Source organism: Hemicordylus capensis, chromosome 3 (assembly GCF_027244095.1).
Source record: "Hemicordylus capensis ecotype Gifberg chromosome 3, rHemCap1.1.pri, whole genome shotgun sequence".
Classification (NCBI taxonomy): domain Eukaryota; kingdom Metazoa; phylum Chordata; class Lepidosauria; order Squamata; family Cordylidae; genus Hemicordylus; species Hemicordylus capensis.
The window spans coordinates 335,540,967-335,567,593 of record NC_069659.1 but is presented as its reverse complement, the minus strand read 5'-3'; the positions used below and the strand labels follow the sequence as shown (position 1 = coordinate 335,567,593).

At 43.3% G+C, this 26,627-nt stretch overlaps 1 long non-coding RNA gene across 2 annotated transcripts; it reads left to right on the top strand.

Moving 5' to 3' along the window:
- Nucleotides 1–2,172: 2,172 nt before the first annotated feature.
- On the top strand, nt 2,173–18,014 carry LOC128351953 (uncharacterized). Of its 2 annotated transcripts, none has more exons than XR_008320139.1 (2): nt 2,173–2,556; nt 4,213–18,014. It is a non-coding gene; the product is annotated as an uncharacterized LOC128351953 (long non-coding RNA). The 2 variants fall into 2 exon arrangements; XR_008320138.1 differs by having other exon boundaries at nt 2,173–2,572.
- Nucleotides 18,015–26,627: the final 8,613 nt, after the last annotated feature.

Genomic DNA, 26,627 nt, shown 5'->3' with positions numbered 1-26,627 from the left:
ATGAATGACATCATCACAAACTGTGCAGTTGAGTCATCCCTATGTGTCCCTGCACCTGGAGCAAATTTGGTTCAAATCGGTTAGGTGGTTCACAAGTTAGCCCACTTATGCCTCAAATGTTCACCTGTCTGCCATCTTGAATTGGGATGAATGACTATGCCCTTGAGGCAGAAGAGCTCTTACCCCCAGACCTAACCATTCAGCCCAGCAGCCCTTGAGAACTGCGGGGCGCTCTAGTGAACCTGCACAGTTAGAATAGAGTGTCACAAGCCTGTGACATTAGCCCATTTGTGCCTCAAACGTTCACGCATCCACGCTCTTGAATCAGGGTGGATAACATCATCACGAACTACACCCTTGAGTCATCCTTAAGTGTCACTCACAACAACTGTACCAAATGTGGTTCAAATCTGTTAGATGGTTCACAAGGTGGTCCACTTGCACCTCAAACATTTATGTGTCTCTCTGCCATCTTGAATCGTGATGGATGACATCATAACAAACTATGCCATTGAGCTGTCCCCATGTGTCCAATTTGTACCTAATTTGGCTCACATTGAACCAAGAATTGCAAAGTTGATGGCGGGGGTGGGGAGAGACAGACAGACAGACAGACACACACACACGGACACACACAGAGAATGCCAGGTGATCTCATACGCTTACTTTCCTTAAGGAAAGAAAAGTAGGAAAGTAATCTAAAAGGTGGGTGTTATAAGCATGTTCCAACCTTCACTTGTGTAATATTGGAGGAAGTAACTGCATAGAGAATATGGGAACACTTGCTTAGCCAGGGGCTATCAAACTTGGGTCCCCAGATGATGGTTGGCCAAAGGCCATTGAAGCAGGGGATGATGTGAGTTGTAACACCATCTTGGAACCCAAGGCTGGGAACATCGGTCAGTCATATAAGGTTACCAACAGTCCCCTATTAGCAGGGACATCTCTTATTTCAGCCCCAAATTGCCTTTCCTTACGGGATGCCAATGGGCATCATGCCATTTGTCCCTTATTTTCAGCTAATAGGGAAAACCTATGGCTCAAATCAATGAGCTCCAACTCCTTTCTCTTCTCCCTCCCCTACCAGAGTACTCTGTGGTTCTGGTGAGCTGCAGGCTTTGGGTTGCCAAGAGTCCCATGTTGTGGACATTAACAAAAACATTAAAATTAAGAGCCGTCAGTGATTGGCTAACTTAGTACTCTCCAGTTACCAGGATCATGAAAAGAATGCAAGAGATGACTACTGGATAGTTCTCATGTGTGAAACCTATTTTAACTGGCTAACAATGCATCTCTTTCTAGAAAACAAGATGACATCATTTTGTCATTTGGCTAACCATGATTATATCAGTAAGTAGAGGAGAAGCAATCTGAGCTGTAGTTGAAAGTGGTAAAAGCACACACAACACTCAGGCTGGCTCCCAACTACTCCAGCACAGCCCCTGATTCGGGCAGTGGGTGGGATGTTGACAACCCGACCCAGCCACTATTTCCAGGGCGGGCACGCTATTAACATAGTGGAAAGCCAGGCACGGCACTTGCCTTGTAAACTCGCGCTCCATGACGTATACCAGTCCGCGCCAATGAGAGGCAGCGAACCTTTCCCAGTAACCAATCAAACTCAGCGACAGCGAGGGGGGCGTAGAAAGGCCGGCTATATAAGGCGGGTACAGCGTCTTTTATTCCTTTGCGGGTCGGAGGTTCTCCCGGTTGTCTAACCCTAACCGGCTCTTAGCAGCAGCTGGTGACGTTCGCTGTTTTACTCGTTGGCTTTCAGCGAACTAAAAAAAAAAATACGGTTCGAAAAAACGCCATCGCTGCGGGAGGCCTCCTCCGCGCGCCTCTGCTGTCGGTGGGATGCGGTCCCGCCTCGAGGGGGGCTCCCAGTCTCGGAAGCCGCCGCCGCCCCGCTTTGGAGGCCGCGGTCAGCCTGGCCCGCGCCGATGCTGCCGCGAAGGGTTCGGCCCTGTCAGCCACGGGGCGGCGGGTCTGGCCGACGGGCGGGTGGAGCTTCTCAGGCGGGCCTGGGCGCGAGAGCAATAACGGGCGGCCCTCCCCCCCCTCGCGGAGGGACCCCGCGCGCTCTTGAGTAGTGGGGCGCGCGGCTGGGGTCGCCCGGACACGTGAGAAAGGACGCGTGCGTGGGATTGGGGTTTTTGTGTGTGAGGGCGGGCAGGGGAGGGGAAGAAATACCTGTGTTGGGGGCGGAGATGCGGGGTGGTGGTGGTCCTTGAGCGCCCCCCCGACTTGGTTTAGAAATAGTCCCTCCGTGCTACTCTAACCTCGCCTGCTTCAGGGTGGCACGGCCCAGGATAAGCCTTGGGCCCCGCTAGACCTGATTGCTTGTTGCAAGAGCCTGTAACGCCGTGTGTGTGGCTTATTAGGGTGGTTAAGTACACCTTGAGCTCCTTCCCCGTTTCTCTTCCAGTCTCTTCCCTCATCAGGTGGAGCCCCTTTGTTCCAGCCAAAGTTGGAAGGGAGTGTCCTTGTGTCCCCTGCCAAGAGAGGGAGGGCTGCTGCCTTTTCAAGGATGTTCTAGGTGCATCCCATGAACTTGTGAGTATTTAACAAGGTAAGTCTTTCCTTATCCTTTACTGAGGTATAAGGAAAGATAGAGATGATCTTATGGGTGTCTGCAGGACTCTCTTGGAGGGCAGAGGCTGTAAATCTATAGTCATTGGTCAGGGAATAAATCCATTTAGTCCAATGGGGCTGACTTGGTCTGGATTGAGACTACTGGTCATGAGTAAGAACCACCAACATTCATTAAAAATGACTTAATTTCAATGGGACTTGGTCATGATTAGTTTAGATTGTTAGAAGGGAGGGATCCTCCCTGTTAGTCTCTTGGGTAGGTATTTTTCCCACTGGACACCAGAATCGGTTTTAAACAAAGCTTTATTTATTCATTTGTTAGCAAAAAGCTTCTGGGTGTGGCTGGCCCCTCCTCCTTGCAAATCATCATCTTATATACAGAGCAATCAACAAATTTAACACCTGCACATCGTGTATACAAGTCAGCATGTTGCTTTAACCCTAAAGGTTCCGATTTGCCTCCAGCTCCAGCGTAGTATTTTTCCATTTACACATTAAAGATACCTAGCTCATGGCCTTGGTTCCCCCCTCCCCTTGCAGACACATTCCTCAAGGCGAGTGGGGGGAGGAATCTTACCAGCCACTGCCAGCGCAGCTAAGCCTTCTGTGCACACCAACTGCATTTTTGCTGTTTGAGAGCTATTTACAAATAATATTCCAACAGGCTCCTGACCATTAAAGCAGATTTTAATCAATCTGCTTTGATTAAAACCCTGGGATTTTAATCAAATCCCAGGGTGGATTTGATTTAAATCACAATTTAAATTACCAGTCAGACTAGATTTAAATCATGGTTTTTTACATAGACTCACTCATTCTTGCAGGTATAATCTTAATATTTACAACCAGATGAAGATTTCATTTTTGGTCCTTTTCTAGATAGAAAAATGCCCAAAACAATCTTACAGAAACCTCTGGAAGAGCATGACATTGTGAATGGATTAATGGAATTCATTTACCAAAAAATTAAGCATTGCATATATACAGCCTCATGCTACATAACTAAAAACTAATCTTTATTTCATGATGAATAACCTTTGGACTATAATGTATCTTAAATAGAAAACTATTTTTAGATAGATTTCCCCCCCTCAAAAAGTATTTTATTTTTAAAAATCCGATTTAAATGAAAAAGGATTTTTTAAAAGAAGCATAGATTTTTATCCACCCTGCTCATGCCTCCTCAACCCCATTGTAGGTTGTCACACTTCCCCTCCTCCATACATGTACCCTTGATATCCAACTCCCTTTATCTCCCAAAAAGTGTTAGGGCAAACTTCTAGCTATATTTTATATTCTGCCGTACGTCAGATCTTGTGTATTGCTTTCAGACTTCTATTTATTACTAAAATATTTACCTACCACTTCCTAACAAGTTCTCAAAGCAACTTGCATAATGGACTTCAGACTGTTCAGGCTCATTGACCTTTTCCAGGTCTCAATCTTGCCTCTCTGCACTTGTGCTACCTACTCTCCCTTACTCCTTGGTCTGCTTAAAATTAAATTGGAGGCCTAATAGCACAAGCCTTCAACTCTCTTTTGACCTAGCGCCCACTATTAAGATCAGTTTGCAGCATTGGACTTTCTTCATGATGTTTTACTGATTCTTTTTGTTAGAAACCAAACCTTAAAAAAGAAATAGTGCTGATTGATGCAAAGTGCCTGAGGTTGTGTCTCGGCCTATTTGTGGATCAGGACCTACCAGCTGAAGACCAAAGCTATGAGATCAATAAAATATTTATAATGCTAAATAAAGTAGTAAGAATTATACTAGTAATGTGTCCTTTGTTTTGCATTTGATAGCATGTTGGTGGCTTATCAAAACACATGATCTAGTCTTTTCAAGGATCAGATGGGGCTTATCCTGCTTTTTGACCTGTCCTGGCTTTGAGCTGTTCCTAACATTGCACAGAAGCAAACCCAGGCTTGCTATCAAGCATACATTGAACAAGGAGCCACAGCCCAGCACTGAATGTCAGTTTTGGTGTGTGTTCTTGCCATTTGAATTCATACTACTATCTAGAGCAGGGATTCTCAACGTTGGATCCCCAGATGTTATTGGACTTCAGCTCCCATAATCTCCAGCCCTTCAGCTCCCATAATCTCCAGCCCAGGGGATTATGGGAGCTGAAGTCCAATAACATCAGGGGACCCAACATTGAGAATCCCTGATCTAGAGCACACCGGCACAACTTTGTCCCTCCAGGTATCTTTAGACTCTAGCTCCCAACATCCCAGTCACAGTGGTAAGTAGTTGGGTATGATGGGAATTGTAGTCCAACATCTGCAAGAGGGCCAGATGTTTGTAGCTCTGCTTTAGGGGTATCCTAAAGTGTGAAGTGACTGGCAACTACCTGGTGTTGGCTAGCCATGTACACTTCCAGAAGTGGGGAGGGACTCTTACACTATGATTCTGAACACATTTGCTTGAAAGTAAACTGCTGAAATCAATGAGCTGTACTTCAGCCAAGTATGTTCAATAACAGAATGCCTGTTCAGGGGTGTGGGGGTGTGTAGTGGCGCCAGCTAACAAGCAGTTTATCATGTTTAGTTAAAAGCAGTGAACAGGTATACAGTGTTGGAGCTATTCAGCCTTCAATGTAACCCAAGTTTAACAGTGCTGTTTGACCAGGAAGCTTTGCAGGGATGACCATAAGTTCAGTTCAGTTATAAGCTAGGCATGAAGTAATTGGGAGAACTGTGCCACAACATATTACTGCACAGACCTACTCCTGAACTTTATCTTAATTTGGTTGTGCAAAATTAACCCTGTAGGCTTGCTTCTGGTCAGACAGTATTGGGCTATTAGTGCAGTGTGGTATAGGGCAAGATATCTTCTTAAGCTTCACCACTGCCACCAAGTAGACATCTGTATTTTTTTGCCTGTCTACTAAAGCGGCCTTCCAAACCTCTGTTTTCTTTCAAAGCTAGGAAGGGTGGAAAGGCTTCTATGGGGCAGGGAAAACAGAGGCTACAGTTAAATTCAAAAAGATTTTACTTTAAAATAGTTCAATTCTAAACAGTAGTCCTTTTGGAAATCTTAGTGCAAAGAAACAGACAAGTAAGCATAAGGGACAAATAAAATACAAGAAATTTATCTGAACTCGGCCCTAATTCAGAATCCTCACCAGAACTCATCTTACGATTGCCTCTAGTCGGCTTCTGTCGTGAGCCTGGCTTTCTCAGTCCCAGGTCTTGCTCTTTCTATCCAGTTCCGGTGGTTCAATACTAGACTGATCCTTCAGCTGCTTTGAGTGATTCAGTTCTCCAGTTGTCTTCAGCTCAACTCTCCCTGTTATTCTTCAGCTCTAATTTCAGTAGCTTTTCTCTCCTAGCTCTCTCCTCTTCAAAAGCTAAGAGCAGCTGCTGAGACATTTGCTTGAGAGCCAGCTTCCACTCCAACTGGAACTTGATCTCCTTCACTTGAACTAACTTTCTGCTGCAGGAAAGCCTCCTTTTATTCTTTCCCCCCTCCATTTTCTCTAAACAAGCCAATCAAAATAACTCTCAAGTTCCCTCCATTTTTTTAAAACTGATCTGATCAAATCAAACCCTCTTTCCTCCAGAATTTAACCATCTCTTCTCCCTCCTAAACCAAACTGTAGAACAGGAACTGTGAACTTTTGACCCCTGCACAGGTTTTTTTAAAAACACAGCATAGGGGATAAGCAAATACTTATGCAGCACAGAAATCTGGAATGCAAAGAGGTGGTTCAAGCTTCATTCCTTCACATCTCCTTTCAAACCTCTAGGAGGCTTGTGTGGTGGTTCTGCCTGTAGGATCTAGCAGGCCGCCTGAAGTGTCCTGTCTGTAATAAAGGAGCTGTTACAGTGGACGGGTCCAGTGGTCTGCTGATTTGACATGGTGATGAGGATGGGATCCCCATGTGGTGTCACTGCTGTATCTACACTGGAAATATCCACAAAGTGTGAGTAAACAATTGGTTGGTTATAGGCCCAGAGGCTATAGCCAGGACTTCAGGTAGCTTGCTAGATCCTACAGGCAGAACAATGACACAAGCCTCCTAGAGACTTGACAGGAGCATGCACAGCAGTTAATTTCTCTTTTCTTGACCTTGGAGCAGGGGGAATCTTTTTTCAGTGGGAAAACTCCATGGGCCAGGAATCTTCACTATTTTTTAAGTAGGGACAACTTTGGTTCAAAAAATATCCAGTATGAGAGCCACTTCCCATCTCCATCCAGTACTGTGCTTTCCTCAGCACAGCGGGGAGGCCTGCAAAGCCCCAGCACCATTTTTAAAGGCGCACACAGAGCATAGGCAAGAGTTCTCCATCACAGAGTGCTGTGACCAAAGTGCTCAAGTGGGTCACACCTTCCAGCACTGTGTGCCTTTGTAGATTGTGCCGGGGCTTTACAAGACTCGCCCTGGAAATCTTTTTTACCAAAGTGGCTACTGCATCTATCTTCCAAGATACTGTTGTATGTATGGTAGTATATTTTGTCTGGTCTTTACAAGTTATAGCCTTAAGAACACAACAGCTCTGCTGGATCAGACCCAAGGCCTGTCTAGTCCAGCATCCTGTTTCACACAGTGGCCCACCAGATGCCTCTGGGGAGCCCACAAGCAGGAGGTGAGGGCATGCCCTTTCTCCTGCTGTTGCTCCCCTGCAACTGGTATTTAAAGGCATCCTTCTCCTCCAAGGAGCCCATAACCATGTACATGGTGGTTTGTGTTCAACAACCTTGTGAGGTGAGTTGGGCTCAGAGAAGTGATTGGCCCAAAGTAATCCAGTGAGTGTCATGACTGAATGGAGATTTGAACTTGTGTCTTCCTGGTCCTAGCTCAACACTCTAACTACTATGCCACACTGATTCTACTACACCATTGTAATGCAGACTATCTTACAACAGTTTCAGAAGATAATACTGAGCCAGATAGACCAATGGTCTGACTTTGTATATGGCAGCTTCTTATGTTCCTAAATATATAAAATATAATGCAATTCACTGCATTATATTATACAGTGTCAATTAGAATAAACATTAAGTGTAATGTTGGAGTTTTCTGTGGTTGTACAGTTTGGGCAACTCGGTAATTAGTAAAAACAAACAAACCCCAAAACTTGCAGACTTAAGACCAGACTTAAGGCATTGGTCTTGGGTTCCAATTTCTTGGCTTTGTGGAGCTTGAGCCAAATGATATGGCCTTAACAGACATGCTGAATGTCCAGTAATGATGTGCAATTTCACAAATTGTGCTTGCTTACAACTTGCCTTTGATGCCTTTGCATGGACACTGTGGGACATCTTAGCTGGTGCCAGGTGCTCCATCTTCCCCATTTTCAGTTGGGCCTCAAAAACTAAGGAGAAGTAGGAGTGCAAGTCTTGAAAAGAAGGTTTTGACTATCTAATTGAACTATTGCCATCTAGTGGTATGTTGTGACTTCCAAAGATGTGCTTCAAAAAACTGGCTGTAAAGGAAGATGTACCTGGAAGCATTTTCTTTTGGTAAGACACTTCAGAGCTAATAAAAACACTAACTCATAATGAGACTGCAAATAAAAATGTAGCTTGCCAACAGTGGGTTCTTAATATGCCTCTTTCTCCTGTGTTCATCCCAACTCTAAGCAACTTGCTTCCTGACTAGAAACTGCTTCCCTCAAGCAGTGATTGGGTACATACGTCTTGCTATCAAATCAAACATGAGTGTTTATGTGAAGGCCTTGGAATGGATATCAAAGATTAAGGCTGTACTCGAATGATTGTGGGTGAAATGGAGCAGCTTCTACTTTATTGATAAGGTGACATTAGTCTTGCTCTTGGTTTAACAACGGAAACATTATGGAAAGGAATGTCCAACTGGAAGGGGACAATCAGGCTTCTCAATTTGCTTAATAGTAACTGAGATCTTGGGCATTGGAATGTTTAGCTGCCCTCAGCAGCACTATACAGTTGGCCAATACTCAAAATTAGCTGCTATTTGCTCTTAACTCTTAGGAGGAAGTAGAAAAATCACATGTAAACCCCCTCCCCTAAACACATAAAGGAATTCCCTTTGGATTAGGGTAGCTCCCTAAAACCTCAGCTGTTATGGATAAAGTGTGAAATGGATCTTCAAGCACAGACCAGTTACTAGGGTGGGGAGTGAAATAAGATGTATTTAAAGAGAAAGCAAGAGTTTACAGGCAAATAAACATCAATTGTTGGGCAGGTGGGGAGAGAACGTTAAAGGCATAGCAATATTACAGCTTGGGCCAGGTGGCCTAGCCTTAGCTGTAAACCGTTTGAAAGTTAAGCCAGCTTTCAAAGGAGCAGAGTTGCACAGCCCTCCTTGTCCTTCAGGGAACCAAGGTGGACCCAGAGAAGAAGAATCTTTCCAATATCTTATGTCTTCAGACATAAACCTGGTCAATGATCTTCCTAACTAAAAGAGCTAACCATAAATCTCCTGACCCCTTACAGGATGAAAAGCAGTCCTCTAGAAAGGAAGGAAAATAACTATGCAGGTGTGATGTGTCTGCCATCACAGAAGGGGAAAGCACTGAGGCAGGAGACTGCCGGCCAGGTGACAGGTGCTGTAACGATCTGTCCTCTAAAGTAGGGGCTGGCAGCTTCTAGAAGCTTTTTTGCCAGAGCTTTGGGATCTGTCTGCACAAAATAGCAGCTTGAGACAGAACCAGCTGCAAATGGCAATTTAGGCTGGTGGGGTTAGTAGTAAAATGGCAGTTTGTACAAAAACTTAAATCTACAGAATGAATTCCAGGAGGATTCTGCTGGATGAGAGGGAAGCAAGATAGTCTGCTGAGGGTGGGAAGAAAACACAGAAAGCACAAACCCCCCCACAAAAAACTGAGTGCCTGAAGAGACTATAAATGGCATAGCTATTTACATCATGCCCCAAGCCTGCCAATCCAATCTGCAATATTGGCTGGAAGGTGTAATAAACATAGATTCGGTTTGTCCAAGGGCATTTGGTAAACTCTGCTGAGGCATTGGGAAGGAAAGGTGGTCCCATTGAGTCGGTGTCAACTCCTGGTGACCACAGAGCCATGTGGCTTTCTTGGAGTGGTTTACCATTGCCTTCTCCCGCACAGTATGAGATGGTGCTTTTCAGCACCATCCTATATCGCTGCTGCCCAATATAGGAGTTTCCCATATTTTGGGAAACACACCAGCGGGGATTTGAACCAACAGCCTCCTGCTCTCTAGGCAGGTTGCTTCCCCACTGTGCCCTTAGGTGGCTCTGGGGCATTGAAGGTGAAAGGGGGGGGGGAATGTTTTGCCCAGGATGGAACTTCATAACAGGTAAAACAAGAGGTTTCCAAAGCATTTCAAGGCAAATACATCTGAAGAAGCGGGGTAATATAAGAGGGCATTTGCTAGAGATAACTGGGTGGAAGGGTCTCTCCCTTCCATCAGCTCTCAACAACTGTTCGCTATCTTTCTTTTGCTTATTCTACACCACCACTTGCTGTGGGAATGGAAATGAGACCTGTTGGGGGAGGAGTTCTAGGGGGCAGTCAGGCGAGGGAAGGATTAACTGTCCTAAAAACCTGCCATTTATTTTCAGCAGTTATTTGTTCCCATGTTGTTGCACTAACAAATGTGGATTTAAGAAGCCATATTTGCTGGGGTAACATGTAAGCTTAAATCTGCCTCTATATTGGTTTTCCGCCTAGGGATGTACATGAGGTGTTTGTGCAGCAGTCGGCAGGGCAGTGAGTGGTTCCCTTAGAAAGCAGGTAGGGAGCTCCTTAATTGCTCATCCCCACCTTGCTGCTTTTCTGGCAGTGCTGCTCTCAGAAAGGTCGCGTGTAGCTGTGGCACTCTTCCCTGCAGCCTTTGCGGGCTGTTGGCGCACACATGCCTCAGAGGCTGCAGGGAACAGTGTTGCAGCCTCACGTGACCTTTTCGAGCGCTTGCCTGCTTTTTAAGGGAACCGCTCTTCACCTTGCCGAGCTGGTTTGACCGCTAGCACACACCTGAGCCAGTTTGGCACTTCCCAAAGGAGGCGCTGCACCAGCTTGTGCACATCTCTAGTCTCTGCTAGTCTAGTTACCACTGCTTGCCAAGGAACAAGCTGAGGTGTGAATGCAAACAGGTTAGGCACCCTGGAGTGTTTGCAGATACCTGACACACTTTTCTCGGATCCTTAAATGCTTTGTTTCCTTTGGCTGTCTTAGTGAAAAGTAGGCAGTTTAAAGAATAATAGTGAGACTCTGGCTCAAGAACTTGCAGGACTTGTTTGTGACAGAAGTAGAGATGACAGTGGGATGTGAGTGAGCACCAGGCACTGCAGGGCTGGATGATGTGCACCGCATTGTCTTCAATAAAGTTTTCAATTAAACCCCAGATGGACCTTGTGTCTTGCTTACAAGCATCCAACCTTCACAATTGCACAGAGAAGCTTAAAAATGTCATTGATTCCCCTCCAACCATTTTGTAAAGAGAAAAGAAACCTCATTTTCAGCCCTTTGTCATTCAGCTTGTATATAAATCTTAAAGGTTAAACATTGTTAAGAAATTAAATGCAATATCCATGTGGAGAGCAGTATCAATCTTTTATTTTACTTAAATACTTCTTAAATCAATGTGGTATTGATTTCAAAAGTGGTTTGCAGCCTTAAAAAGATCCTTACAATAGTGTAAATACAACACAGCAGTGTTCATGTATTATGTCAATTACGCCATAAGCACCTGCAGTGTTACAGCTTGTATTTTGAATACAGCCCTGTCACATTCAATACAGCTGAACAAAGTGGAACATCTCTGAATATGTAATAGCTGCTTCTGCAAGACTTGTTTCATGTAATGGCTGAACAACATATACCTCAGGGCTGCTCAACCTTGGCCCTCCTGCAGATGTTGGCCTACAGTTCCCATAATCCCTGGCTATTGGCCCCTGTGGCAATGGATTATGGGAGTTGTAGTCCAAAACCAGCTGGGGGTGGCCTAAGTTGAGCAGGCCTGATCTAGTGGAAGTGGGCTACTCAGGAACAGTTAAGCTGTTTCTCTTTTGTTCTTGACATGGGTTTTCTAAGCTGTGCATCGGCTGGCTTTTTTCTAAGCCACCCCAGGAATATATGAATGCAGCTCTGGGTCCTTTATGGTGTTCAGTTTCCAAACTGAAGTAGTAGTTGGATTTCAGCTTCTTGCTATAATAGAATACTCATACTAAAAACTTCCCTTCTGTAGTGCTTGCAAAAAAGTAACACAAGATGCATAGAAGTTTACACTTGCAGAGGAGTTCTTTATTCAGACTGCACCATGCTGGTCATGCAGCATTGGGTTTGCAAATACACATAGCCTTCAAAAGATAGGTGGGGGATATGCTCTATTGACACAGTTATGTGTACTTTGTAAGGGCCTGCCTACTGTGTGCTGCAATAATGTGTAGGCAAGGCTACAACCAAACTAGCATAGTGTGACGTGAACAACTTGATGTGCCCCACTTGTGCAGAGTAACTTTTAAAATGTTTGGTGACTGGTGGGTGAGACTAGAACAGTCCAGCATTTGGGTCTTGGAGCTGAAGCTGCTTCTCATGGTCCCACTGAGCCATCCACTGCTAGTGGTGGAAGTATGCACAACTTTATGCAAAGCATTGGCTACAGACAGGCTGCTGAAGAATTCAGCAGCACTTTCCATACTGAGCTTTGGTTTCTGGGAAGTAACCTGGAGGCCAATACAAATAAATAGTAACTCCTTTAGCTTGTCCCAACCCTTGGCAAATAGCCAAAGTGCTCCCCTGCCCTAACTGTGCTTATCCGACCCATTCGAGAACAATGGGTAGATGTCATTTTGGGGTAGTATTAAAAAATATGTTAAGTAAATGTGAGATTTCTGAAGGCACTGGCATGTTATCTTGGAAGTCTATAATAAATGGCCTATAATGAGCAGCTGTATGCCAGAGCAGCCATTTGATTTTGGCACACAAAGGGGTAGTGGATAGCTTCTCGGCATCACTGTGAGCTGGAAATTGACCTAACTGTGTGATGAAGTAATCGGATGGCTATTTGCTATATTGGTAGCTGTAATTAGCATTGCTGACTTGGAAGCAATCTCTGCTGTCTTCATCTGAACTTGCCCCTGGGTAAGCATGCAGAGACTTGGGCTATTGGTTGTTCAATTTGTTTGCAAAGTTGCTGATTTATTAGATAAAAGTAACAACAAAGAACTTGCGACAAGGCCATTGTGTTTAAGTAAATACCAACCATGTAGGTTTAGGCTTGTCTGTATCTAAATATACAGCAACACTGCATGATATAATCAGCTATCACAGGTGCTCTTTCATGTAACCGATGAACAAACTTTGCTTGGGTTGATGCATTTTATTTGAACTAGCTCTATGACGAGGTCCAGTTAACAGTGTGAGAAAAAGACACAGTTCAAGGACAGAGCACATGTTGTGTGCAGGAAGCTCCTGGGTTCAATCACCAGCATCTCTTGCTTAAGGGACCCCAGGCAGCAGGATTGAGGAATGACTCTTGGGTGACGGTTGAGAGACGTTTCCAATCAATGGCTGACATGCAGAGAGTGCAGCCTAACAGAACTTCCCAATTAGCTACACCCAATGCAGCAGAGAAACAGACATTTTTGCTGCCCTCCCCTTCCTCAGGAAGCCCTCTGTGTCACCCAAAAATACATCTCCAAGAGCTGCATTATCTCAAGGACATATTTTTTTTTTGGAGTGGCACTGGATTTCCTGGGGAAGGAGGGAGGTGTCAAAAATGACAGAGTTGATTCACCTGCACTAGTATGGTAAAGCCTCAACAGATGGCTGTAATTGTGCAAGAGTATGCTGCAAATACTTCAGATAGCCTGCCTTCACTTCAGAAGCGCTACTTAAATGAGGAAATAAGTCACTGACAGACATATGGAATATTGTTTTGAATAAGCAGGATGATATGTTTTGGCTAAAAACCATGACTTTCTTCCAACAGCAGATGGCAATATACATTCATGTGAAGCCAAAATAAAACCCAGATACTATCTCAGAACTCACTTGAATGATTGAAAATGCAATAAACAAACCTTTATAGTGGAATATGGATTTAATCCTTTAAAATATTTTACAATTCTGTTATCAATATGACACTCTAAATCTTCATGTACTGTATTTGCTAGTGCAATTTCTTTTAAAATTATGGAAATCTTGGGAAGAGAGTTCCAGTAACATTATTATGCCTTCTCAAAAACAGATGAGTCTTGATTAATCTCACAGAAGCACATTGTTATATAGCTTTAACTTGCATGCACCCCCCCCCCATGAAGTAATATTTCCTGGCTACCTACAGGTACCAAATTTTGCATATATAGTCCTGGCACTTAAATTAGCTGAGTGCCCTACCTTTTACATCGTAATTTGCTGGCTGAAAGGCTTAATTTTTTGTGGGGTGTTCTTAACAGATTTTAACACTCAAACAGGTCAATAATTCAAAAACAATCTTATGCCCAAAAGAAGCTGAAGACTTTTTTCAAATTCACATTTTCTAGGCTTCAAATTTACTATGTATGGTGATTCAATAAAATAAACAATGTTTGAAGTTGAAATGCTACAAATGTAAAACTCTTCTTTTACTTCCCTTTTCCCTTTCATAAAAACATTCTGACATATTTCATTTCTTGAACTTGCCTATAAGTATAATCTATGCAAAATGACTCTGCTTGGTCAATGACAGCCTGCAAAACCTAGTTTTATATAAGTGTATGTATTTTAGATGTATACATTGCATTCTGACTGGAAATTAAGATAATATGATAGCTGGATTAAGGCCAACCTCAGTTACTAATGCCTCAGCAAGTTGATTGACATACTCATTAAATTGCTTGATTGAAGTCCTATGGAAATTTAATAGTACTTTAGAGTAACTCCTGCAGGGGTGCAGCTAGGTAATTTTGGACCCTGAACCTAATGAGCTTATTACCCACTCCCACCCCCTGGACAAAACAAGCCTCCCCTCCATCTTTATACATTTCTTTATACAGTATGGTTGCTGACCACACAAATGGCCTCTGCACATGTGTGGAGCCCATGCGCATGCAGGTGTAACACACACAATGCCTCACTAGCATGCAAAGTTGGAGGGAGTGCTGTGATAATGAAAGTGGTGGTGAGTGGAGGAGGAAGTATGGACCTGCTCTTCGTGTTGAAGAGTCTGTAGAAGCCCTCAGTTTTAAAGGGATTGTGCTGTGATTCGGATGCCGAATCATGTTTCAGCACATCCCTAGCACATTGTCATTTGAACCATAGATTGCCATATCACAGTTCAGCCTATATTGAGAGAAAGGTCTGAATCCTTGTTTGTCATCTGAGATGACTTGTGAGTAATCTGGACATGGAAAGTATAATTATTTGGCTCCAAATCTGTGTAATGGTGCAGAATCACTTGTTCTGCAAGCAAGAACACCAATTCTGAGAAATTTATGTGAAAGATGTCCCTTATTTAGTATATCCAGGTCTTCATAGCATTGATCTTGAGACAGTCAAATTTGCAAGATTCATTGATGATCCAGTGTAATAAATTCTGCATTCAGATCTGTGAACCTAAAGTCACTTAACAGACAATCCTCTGGGCTTTATAACCTCAAGATTGGGTAGTTCAGTTTATATGCAAGAGTAATGAACATCCCAAAGCATAGGACTGTGGTGGGATGACATGACAGCCAGAAAATCAGGACAAATTAACAATAGAAGTGCTTGTCTGTTACAATACTTTCTCATATGCCTGACTTATTAGCAGGTGTATACTTGCAATTGCTACTGATTTCAGCAGTTTGTTTTTCTTACCTTTGCTTGACATTTCAGAAGAGTGAGTACTTTGGAGAATATCAGTGAATTGAGGTGCTTAATTGTGGGGAGGGGGATATGAGTAATTTAATCATTTATATAAAGAGATTCAGTCTATGGAATACTTGATTTCATCATCAAATAAAGCAACTTAGAAGGTGCTCATCTTCATCAGATGAAAATCTGGAACAGCTGTAGTGGGTATGGCTTGCAAACACTGCTCTGTGTTTAACATGAAAATATAGCCTTTGGTTTTCATGGGGTGACAAATAGTGTGTCATCTGAAAGAATGATGAACCATCATACTGTTGATTTTAGATTGGATCTAATATGGATGTTGGACTGGAATATGTAAATTAAAATAAGTTGTTCTAGTAAAAACTAATCAGCCTGCTTTCCTTTCACTGTCTCTACAACTGGACTAAATTCAGTTAAAATCAAGGTCCACAAGTTAGATCTCTTGCACCTCCAATGTTCATGCATCTGCCATCTTGGATTGGGGTGGATGACATCATTACAAACTACACCATTGAGGTGTCCCTGCGTGTCGCTCACTACAACTGTACCAAATTTGGTTCAAATTGGTTACACAGTCCTCGAGTTAGTGCACTTGCACCTCAAAAGTTTACTTGTCCGCCATCTTGAACTGGGTTGGATGACATCATCACAATCTACGCCATTGAGGTGTCCCTACAGCTGTAGCAAATTTGGTTCAAATCAGTTAAGCGGTTCATGTTAACTCACTTGCACCTCAAAAGTTTACACATCCACCATCTTGAATTGGTATGGTTGACATAATCACAAACTAGGCCATTGAGGTGTCCCTGTGTGTCACTCTGCAACTGTACCTAATATGGTTTAAATTGGTTAGGCAGTCCACACAAATTAGCCTGCTTGCACCTCAGATGTTCAGATGGCTGCCATCTTGAATTAGAGTGGATGACATCATCACAGACCACACCATTTGGGCATCCCTATGTGTGTCTGCAGCTGTAGCAAATTTGGTTCAAATTGGTTAGGTAGTTCACAAGTTAGCCCACTTGCACTTCAAAGGTTTATGTGTCTGCCATCTTGGACTGGGGTGGATGATATTATCACAAACTACGCTGTTGAGGTGTCCCTATGTGTCCCTACAATTGTACCCAATTTGGTTCATATTGATCTAGGCGTTGGAACGTTGATGGGGGTGGGGGGGCACACACACAGAATGCCGGGTGATCTCATAAGCCTACTGGAAAGTAGGCTTTAGAAATCCTGCTATGAGCCTATGTATCTTCTTTTGAATACTGACCCACATGATGTGCAAAACAATGCCTTCATTCCTGATTAGCTGACACTGCTGCACACACAGAAGCCAGCCCCAGTGGTGTTCGGGTAGAAATGTGGTTGCTTAACTAAAAACAGCATGCTCACATTTGCACAGTGGTTGTTTTCAATGAAAATACTACTGCCCAAATGTGAGCATGCTGTTTTAAATAGTTGCAAAACTGCACTCATGCGCAACGCCACAGGATGGCTTCCGCATGTCCAGCAGTACCAGCCAATCAGAAATGCCAACATTGCATTTCACATAATGTGGGCCACTATCAATTCTTTCATACTAGGGATGTGCACGAACCGAGGTTTGTTCACAAATTTAGACAAGGTCTGACCTAGTTTTGTGCCACTGTGGGAGGGAGGAGCAGTGAATCTGATCTTTTAAAAGGAGGAGATCAGGTCCTTACCTGCTCTCCCTCACCCCATGCAACTTCCTGCTACTGTGATGCTCCCAAGAACCCCCGCATGGCACCAGCATGCACATGGCTTCCGTGCATGTATGGCGTCCACACATGCACTCCTTTTTAACGATTCCACTTGCCACTCCCCCCTCCCGGCACTGCCAAACCTGTGCATGAACCTCGATTTATGCACATCCCTATTCCACACACTCCTAACTTTTTAAAACCCCTGGAATAGTATTCACTACACTTGCCTATAGTAAATCTGCAAGCTGAAAGTTCTTCATCTTAAGTAATTTTTTCAAGTTCTTCATCTGCGAGTTCTTCATCTTAAGTAACGGCTTAAGTAATTTTTAACATACAAAGTATATACATTGCCTTGTTTCACAAGATTTCTGTTCTGTTGACCATGGAGCTTTTGCTTTGGGTGTTTAAATGCGATCCAACGTCGTTATCTTATACCATCAGTTCACAAGCCCACTGCAGTTTCATATTGTGCTTTTTATGAGCAACTTTGAACAAGCAGAGCATGACAATGAAAGGAATGAACAAGCTAAAGTCTGCTAATTTTGCTTCTCTCTTCTTGCTTCCTCCTTCCCTAAGGTCTCTGTCTTTATCTGCACATTTCCAAGACGGTGTTCAAACAGTAAGACAAATTGTGTTGGATCTTTTCATGTGTTAATCAAACGCTTCTAACCAGAATGCCAGAATATAGTTGTTTTCATGTTTTCTGTATCTTTTTCCTTGGTTGTTTGTCAGTGGTGCAACCCTCTGATTCTGTTCCAAGAAATTATCTGGGATTACAGCAGGAATCTTAATAGATAAGTTAGGAATCTTCAGTGCTATGTTGAGCAGAAGTTTCTCCCTTCTGTAATTACATTGATTTTAGTGTATTTTTATTTGTAATAAAAAGGCAATCAGACATGTCTGATCTTGATCCTGTTAACTAGAGATTGTGTGTCATTATTTTGATGTGCATGTTCTTGGGGCTGTCACAGTTCCTGAAGAGAATGATGCAACACAGCTGACAAGTGGAAGAAAAGACATTTTTCAGCAAAGACTGTCAAAAGGCTCCTTCAAGGGCAGAAGCCTATTCACTTCCATGTGCCGTATTGTTAGTTAGAAGTTAAATAGAGCATTGTGTAAACATGGGCTGCTCTTTCATTACAGGTGACCAAGAATATATTTTGTTTCCATCTGTGCTGGCCTTGCATCAAGTCTGGGCTTAAGATAAGACCTAAGATTAATTGATTGCTTTTATAATGAACTCTTAGCTTATGGGTACAATTTATACACAGATGTCCTCCTTAAACATCCATCCCATGTTAAAGCATATGGGAAGGTGTGTATAACACACACTGCTGTGTGTAAAAGGGTCTCTTTGGCCCTTCACCAGATGGGGGCATTTATTTCAGAAATATGAGATTAATTATCATTAGAATCTTGACATTCAGAATCAAAAGATGTTTTATTTATTCATCCCTTCAATTCATTCATTTATTCATTCAATTTATATCCTGCCCTCCCTGAAGTGGCTCAGGGGAGGTTACAATAAAATAAACACAGAATAAAATAAAACCAAAAAACATCTAAACCATATTAAATATCATTAAAAATTAAGGTTAAAATTAGATACCATTAAAAGCCAGGATGAAGAGATTTCAGGCTTTCCGGGAGGCCTCCAAGGAAGACAGACCTCTTATATCCATGGGGAGCATGATCCAAAACCTAGGGGCAGCAACTGAGAAGGCCCAATCCCAGGTTGCCACCAGATGTACTGGTGGCACCTGAAGATGGATCCCTCCTGATGATCTCAATGAGTGCTGGGGATCTTTTAGAGAAAGGCACTTTCTCAGATAACCTGGACCTAAGCCATTTAGGGCTTTAAAGGTAATAACCAGCTCTTTGTACTTTGCCCAGAAACATATCAGCAGCCAGTGCAACTGTTTAATAACAGGCATAATGTGGTCTCTCTGGGATATCCCAGAGACCAATCTGGCTGCTGCATTTTGAATTGAAGTTTCTGAACTATGCACAAAGGCAGCCCCACACAGAGCACATTGCAGTAATCCAACCTGGAAGTTGGTTTCCAGTTGGAAGCTGGTGCATCACGGTTTTCAGGTCATTCTCAAGGAATGGGGGAAGTCATTGAATCAATCACAGCTGGTTAAAAGCACTCCTGAGACACCAGGGTGAGACCCTGATCCAAGAGCACTTCCAAGCTAAGAAGCTGTTCTTTCTGGGGGAGTGTAAACCTGTCCAGAACAGGAAATTCTAACTCGTCTTGCAGATTATGACCCTGAACAATGTCACTGTTGTATTCAATTTCAGTTTATTATCCCTCACTCAGCCCATTACTGTCTATAGGTAGGCATTTAACGGGCTAATGCCATTTCCTGTATTGATAAGGAGAAACAGATTTGGGTGTTGTCAGCATATTGATAAAACCCAGCATTAAATCCCCTGATGACCTCACTCAGTGGTTTCATGTACATGTTAAACAGCATTGGTGGCAGAATGGAGCCCTGAGAGACTCCATATAGCAGCTCCTGTTTTGAAGAGCAACTGTCACCAAGCGCCACCATCTGAAATCTACCCCAGATGTAGGAGAGGAACCACTGTAAAACAGTGCCTCCTATCCCCAAATCCCTCAGGTGATCCAGAAGGATACCATGGTCGATAGTATCAAAAACGTGTATGCTCTGGAAGTAAAATTGTTAATTTACCTTGCACATACCTGTTATGTCATTGGTTTCTCTACAAACTAATTACTGTATTGGCTACTAGCTACTGAATATGTGAACTGGCTCCATTGAAAAACATTGATTTTGTGGTATTGTGAAAGTTCTGGCTGCTATTAGATCAGTAGTGGCCCATGTACACATACAAGGTGTCCCTTAATATTGCAGTGATGAGCATGCACATATGAACTAGGCCTAAGTACATTGGGATTGTTTGAAAACCTGGCTAGATGTTCTCATGGTATGCCTGCAAGTGGTCTCTGGGCAGCATCTAGAAGGGCACTAATGCAAGAGAGAATTACTGCATGCCCCTTTCCTAGCCCTCCCTTCCTGTTGCAGCCCCTGAGCCCAACCCAAATTTGATCATGTATATCATTAGGTACAGTTATCCCTCTCCAACCTCTAGGGTTCTGTTCTTCCAAAACCTTGCCGTTGGCAAATTTGCAGTTGGCAAGGCATTAAAGTCTATGGGAAATGGGGTTAGGGGGACTGTGGCCACAAAAAAACCCTAAAGATAAAGGAAAAAATACCAAAAAAATTTGCTTTAAAATCCTGTAATTTCATCAAGAGCCACCAAGAAGAATGAGCAGTCAAACCTCTGGAAGTTGTTTGAAACCCACCCCCCGCCACAATCACTCAAAGGCATTTTAAATTGGCAAGAGACAGCAAAGTCAGCAACAAGGGTCAACAAAGAGGAAGGAGCAGATCAAACCTCTGCATCCCCCAAATCGCTGAACCCCCTCAATAACTAAAAATCCTCACCAACTGTGGATTCTCAGGTCGCAGTTGACAAGACCTGTCACAATTTTCCATTCACATATACTAAGAATTGTGGTTGGTAAAACCGTGGTTGGCAAGGGATGACTGTATTGCTTTTCTGACACCTTCCCCCTCATTTTGTCTCATAGGAGGCCAGTTTTTCATCTAAAGCCATGATCATGTTATACAAACTATTTAAAATGCCTCTTCTTGATATATTACATACATACATACATACATACATACATATTTGTTGTTGAGGGAGAGGAGAGCTGGTCTTGTGGTAGCAAGCATGACTTGTCCCCTTAGCTAAGCAGGGTCTGCCCTGGTTGCATATGAATGGGAGACTAGAAGTATGAGCACTGTAAGATATTCCCCTCAGGGATGGAGTGGCTCTGGGAAGAGCAGAAGGTTTCAAGTTCCCTCCCTGGCAGCATCTCCAAGATAGGGCTGAGAGAGATTCCTACCTGCAACCTTGGAGAAGCCGCTGCCAGTCTGTGAAGACAATACTGAGCTAGATAGACCAATGGTCTGACTCAGTATATGGCAGTTTCCTATGTTCCTATGTTGTTAAATATTTCTCGTATTCATATATTTCCAGTAACTAGTATCTCAAAACAAGGTGGAATCCTTTTTCAAGCAACTCCATTTTCTCCTTCTCCTTCCCCTCCCTTTTCCTTTCTGACTCCAAACCCACCCACCCCACACAGAGGCTCTTCACACAATGGAGGGAAACCAGGCTAAGGGAGCCCAGCCCGTTTTTCCTCCATCATCAGAACCCGGCTTGCCCGGTGGTTCAATGGCAACTAGCTCTCCAACGTTGCCCTCCCTTTAAATGAGGTTAGTCAAGCGAGTGCTCTGCTAACCCTGTTTCTTTGATCACATGTCACTGTGGTGACTCATGAGAAGACCCCCAATCCTCCTGGATTATGGGGCCAGGTGGCCCCCAGTCCCCACCGCCCTTACCAGCTTCGTGACAGAGCCGGTAATTGTGTGGGCGGCCCAGCAATCACCTGCGGGGAGGGGTAAATTAACCCACTCTCACCGTAGACCTGCCCGAAACTCTACTCTCTGATCGTGAGAAGAGCTTCACACACTCTTTACAGGAGCCTCACTAGAACAAACTTCTAAACAACAAAACATAAAAGATACTGGATAGAAAATCACCTGTTCCTTAACCACCTGGCCTAATGTGCCTAAATCACAATTTGCCCAGAGTCGCATATTGCTCAACATTTCATAGTGCTTGATTTTTTCATTATAAAAAATCAGAATTAATAGAGAAAGACCTGGGTTTAGTTTTGTCGTAAGTTTGCACCAGATTGAGTATATAATTTTTATACATGGGTTAGATTTGAGGAGCACACAATCCATTTTACTAAAATTCCACAATACATTCATTGAGGTTTGTAATTTGTCCATAGTTATTTCTGCTAGAGGTCAACCAGACTTTCAGCTGCTGCAACATGGTGGCATGATAGTTACCCTTTATCTGAGAAATGCTATTCCTCCTATTCCTCCTATAACTTTTGTAATGCACATGCACTGCTACCTTGAGACATTTTTGGTATCTGACCAAATGGATTTTAATATCAGTTTCTGTGATTTCACTAACAGAGCAGTAACGTCTTGGAGAGGGATTCAAAAACAAGAATAATATTCTGGGTAAAACATTTTAATATGGAAACCTTATCCACCCAAGAAACACTTAAATGGGGCAGTCTGAACATATCTGATGTAACTTATTGCATGTATTTTTAGCCTACTTTCCAGTAGGCTTATGAGATCACCCAGCATTCTGTGTGTGTTTCCCTGTGTGTCCATCCCCCATTATCAACTTTGCAATGCAGGGACCAATATGAACCAAATCAGGTACAATGAACCAAATCAGGGTCACATAGGGACACCTCAATGGCATAGTTTGTGATGATGTTATCCACCCCAGTTCAAGATGGTGGACACATAAACTTTTGAAGTGCATGTGTGCTAACTTGTGAACTGCGTAACTGACTTGAACCAAATTTGCCACAGCTGTAGGAATACATAGGGATGCCCCAATGGCATAGTTTGTGATGATATCATCTACCCTAATCCAAGATGGCGGACATGTGAACGTTTGAGGCACAAGTGGGATAACTTGTGTACTGTCTAACCAATTTGAACTAAATCTAGTCCAGTTGTAGGGATAGTGAAAGAAAAGTAAGCAAATTAGTTCTTAATAGAACAACTTGTTCATGGTTGCATTCAACCAAGTCATCTAGATTTTGAGTGATCCAGACCCCAAAATATCTAACTGGATTATTTCTCCAGTAAACTACTAGCAGCAACTATTTGATATTTTGATCGTAACTCCATATGTAAGCCTATCCGTTAAGATTAAATTAATTTTATATCCTGAGACTCATCCGAAATCTTTGAGTATCTCAGTAAATTTTGTAAATGACCAGAATAGACTCATTAAGGTCAGTATAATATCATCTGCATAAAGCCTAAGTTAACACATGCACACCAAGTAACACATGCACACCAGGAATATATTGTTGAAGGTCTGTACTTGCCACTACATAAAATCAAACAGCCAGTTTAGGGGCTTAGGGATGAGTAATTTTTCCTTCTTTGGAAGATGCTGTTGATGCTTTATGCCAAACCCATAACATTTCTAGTTACTAATTGCTGAATATATGGTTAAGGACTCTGTAGGCAAATATTATGCAGTTCAAAGGACATGTAGTAGTACTGGTAGAAAAACAGCTCTTAGCCCTTCAGATTTCTGTGTGGTGGTTGATAGGAAAGGATACATTTTGACAGCAGTTCTTAAGACATGCTTCAAGGACAAAATTAAAACCCTTCCATAAAGCCTAGACATCAATCAATGTAAGGATGTTCTTGTACACCAAGTACGACATTGTTTAGCTTGCCAGCAACCTTAACATGCTAGCCAACATTGAAACAACTAGAGTAATTACAGATTACATTAAGTATCAAGCAAATGCCAAGAGTCAACTACTAGACCGTTCTTTTATGCATTATTAAAACAGACCCTTCCCAGAAGATTCAGACTAATAAAATTGAATGTGATAAAGCAATCAGGGAAAAGCAGATTCATTAATTTTTTAAAAAAAAAAGACTTCTCCCCCCTATTTCTCCTTCAGTATTGCTCCAGAGAGGTCTGTGGTTCTATAGAATGAATACTATATATGCAATGCACACACAAACCTCCATATATAGATCCACAATTTAAAGTAGGTGATGCTTTTATTAGGGTCAGTTTTAAAATTAAAAAAAAAAGCATTAAGGAGTAGGCTTCTGAGTCCTACAGAACTCTTCACTAGGCTAGATAGTAAGCAAAAAGGACAGGGGGAAAGGGAGCAGGGATGACCAAGGGGTAGTGGGCACTCCCTGCCCAATATTTCCTGCTCCCCCATCCACCAGAACTTTACAGCAGATTGTCAATCATAGTATATGATGGTCTCATAGCTTGAATTAATTATTTTAAAAGGCCGCCATAGTGTAAAGGAGCTTTATTCTTTCACTATGCCAGAACGGGTCGTTCTGGCATACTGAAAGAATGAGCAACAGAAATCAGTGGCAGCCAGGTGGTTGGGAGACTCCTCCAGCCTCCCAGGAGCCAGGCCAACCCTTTAGCTTCCTTCCTGGCCAAGAACTGGGCTGGGTGAGACCATGTGTGCAGGGGGTGCAGGGTCATCTCCCTTGCAGATTTCAGCTGGCCTGGAACCGACCTTTCTCCCCACCCCAGTCTTTCTTGCTACATGGGCTTGGAAAGGAAGATAAAACTAGCCTGGAAAGTAGACTTGAAGGTTTGACTTAATAATGAAAATAATAATACTACACTAAGGCTGCTCTCATGAGCAGCCAAGAGCAGGCTAAGGCAGCCAAGCCCACTCGGGGCTGCTTGTGAAAAGCAGCAGGAGGAGGCAAGCAGCTCTCGCAGCAGCAAACCTGCCCACGGAGCCCTCCTGCCAAATGAGGTTACGAGAACAAGTGCTCTCTCAACCTCATTTTTTTAGTTGCGGGGTCCCCGGGTGACGTTGGGGGGATCTCCACAATGCACCACACACTTGTGCGGTGCATATGGGGAGTTTTGGGTGGTGGAGCACCCTCCCCATCCCCTGACCCAGGGCCGTAACTATAATAGGGCAAGGTGAGACAGTTGTCTGGAGGCCCACTGCCTGGGGGGGCCCCCCAGAGGCAAGTCACATGACTGACTCCCCCAGCCACGAACCCGCCCGGGCTTCCTTCAGTTGTATTCATCCTCCGAAACTGATGTGAGTGTTAAGACCTGGAGATACCAGAACAGCATGTCCTTCTCTACTACCATTAAATGACTTGCATCGTCCACAATTTACAAAACCTTTTTAAAAATAATTTAGGATGATGTTCTATTCTGGCACATTTAAGATTTCTTTACTTCATGAGTTGAGCTTCAGTGAGGGGGGGCCATTTTAAAATCTTGTCTCTGGGCCCACTCCAACCTTGCTACGCCCCTGCCCTGACCCCCCATGCTGCAGGCAGCTACTAGCAATCGTGTTGTAGGCAGGTGATTCGCCCACCCAGGAAGAGAAGGGAGATCGTTTGTGGGGAAGTATGTGCTAGCAGCCTTCCTGAGTCCCCGCTTTCTCTTGAGCCCTTCCTCACCGATCATGAGAACGGACTCGGCATTTTCTAAGAGGAATCTGGATCAATTTCTTAATATGTTTGAAAATGTCAAGCGAGCTTCATTAATAAGGTAAATAAACTAACCACATTTATTATTTATTTATTATTATTTTCCATTTGTATTCCACCCTTCTTCCAAGGAGCCCAGAGCGGGTGAACATAGTTAAGTTTCTCCACACAACAACCCTGTGAAGTAGGTTAGGCTGAGAGAGAAGTGACTGGCCCAGAGTCACCCAGCAAGTATCATGGCTGAATGAGAATTTGAACTCAGGTCTCCCCGGTCTTAGTCCAGCACTCTAACCACTACACCACGCTGGCTCTTTCTTCTATATGTATATAACCACCATCTTAAGTGGCGCAGTGGGGAAATGCTTGACTAACAAGCAGAAGGTTGCCAGTTCGAATCTCCGCTGGTATGTTTTCCAAACTATGGGAAACTATGGGAAACACTTATACTGGGCAGCAGCGATATAGGAAGATGCTGAAAGGCATCATCTCATACTGCATGGGAGGAGGCAATGGAAAACCCCTCCTGTATTCTACCCAAAAACCCTACAGGGCTCTGTGGGTGCCAGGAGTCGAAATTGACTTGACGACACACTTCACCTTACTTTACCTAATGTCTAGCAAAATCCTTGCTTCCCTAATAACATTCTCTGTCAGGGGCGTAACGAGGCTGGAGTGGGCCCAGAGACAAAATTTTAAAATGGGCCCCTCGCTGATACACACACACTCACTTCACATGTGACTTGCCTCTGGGGGGCCCCTCGAGGCGTGGGGGGCCCCAGGCAGCCGCCTCCCCTTGCCTAATGATAGTTATGCCCCGGTTCTCTGTAATCCCTTTGCTCCCCCAAACTTGTTGTTCTAGAGTCACCCCCTGAAAGGATGTCCCAACAGTTTGTAGTTTGGAAAATTCAAATTTGGGGTTTAGAGGGTTTTATGCAGATTTGGATCAGCCTCCGAAAGTTGTGAGATGGTTCAATTACACACAAGGGCTGCTTGAATAGAGGTAGCAAAAACGGCTGTACCCGTTGTATACAATAAAACTAAAATAGATCTCTTATTGGCCTTGAACTTTTTGGCAAGTAACTTCCATTTAAATCAATGGGACTTAATTTGTGTTTGGGATATGGGTGCCAAATCAGCAGCAAGTGATGTCAAAAACTCTGAGTAAACACAGAACATAATTTGCATAGAGCCAGCAAATCTCCCTCCACCCTTATACTTCCCAATGTGACAATGGAATATGTGGTTTCAAATTATCCTCAAAGGATTTAGGAGTACAAATAATATCATGGCACTACAGGATATACAATTAATTATGGCCACTTATTTCATCTGAAACAAAGACATCATGCTAAATCAACCATGGACACAATTTCCGCCA